Here is a 990-nt window from a genome sequence, read left to right as displayed (position 1 = left end):
TCCCTACTTGCAAACAAGTACCAAAACCTACTACGCAAAATAGTTAAACATGTGTTTATCTTTGAGTTTATGCATAAATCTCCCCAATTCTTCCAAAACTTTTGCTGAAAAGGTATGGATGTGTTTTAAAACAGACTTGTCAAAGTGACGAAGTCTGTATCAAATTGTATGTGCAATGGACCTCCTCCACATGGTAAGGTTGCTTAATGAGAGTACAGTGTCCATTTGTGTAGGGTTTTCAGACCCAAAGCTGCCTGGATTGGTGAACGTCTAGAAGCCTGACAAAGCACAGTCCAAAGTGATAGGAGGGAAGATTACAGCTAAAAATAGGAGCTGGCAGCCCAAAGTCAAAACTGGTAGGGTGGGAATATCTGAACACTGCAGAATACAGGAATGGAAAAAAATTGTAACGTAGTTCAGTAAAAAACGACCAGGGTTGCCTTGGAAGTCTGGAGGGTGGCTTACGTCTCGTGGTGTTGCCGATAGTGAGCTCGAACTGTGGCTACACAGAGAGCTGCTGTCCTTGGTGGAGGCTGGTGTAAACCACTGCCACCTTTAGAGCAAGACTGCGCATTAGCTAACAGAAGTGTGACAGCACGCAACTGTGCTCTGGCACGGGGATAAAGGAGGATATTCAGTCAAGTCTGCCATGAGTAAAAGCACAGATTTTTATTTTTTTGTCTCTTAAGTGTGATTGGAAAAAAGTCATCATTTGATGAAACCGCGTTGAGGTTCATTTCAACCTGACAAATAGGGGAGCATGAGTAGAGAAGGCAGGTTATGTATTTTTCATTTATTTAAACTGGATTAAAAATAGGCTCTGAAATTTGCTGGATGACATAACTTCCTGATGGTTTGCAGACACATATAACAGCTACATTCTCTCCAAGGTCTTTATCTGGAGACCAGCTAGGATAGTGGAGAAGATCTGTCAGGCACCTCACTGCAGGCAGCTAACAGTCCTGCTGCAGGTAACGGGGAAGAACACCT

The sequence above is a fragment of the Pygoscelis adeliae genome, unplaced genomic scaffold (genome assembly GCF_000699105.1).
Source record: "Pygoscelis adeliae isolate BGI_AS28 unplaced genomic scaffold, ASM69910v1 Scaffold85, whole genome shotgun sequence".
NCBI classification, from domain to species: Eukaryota; Metazoa; Chordata; class Aves; order Sphenisciformes; family Spheniscidae; genus Pygoscelis; species Pygoscelis adeliae.
Note: the sequence above shows the minus strand (reverse complement) of the source record.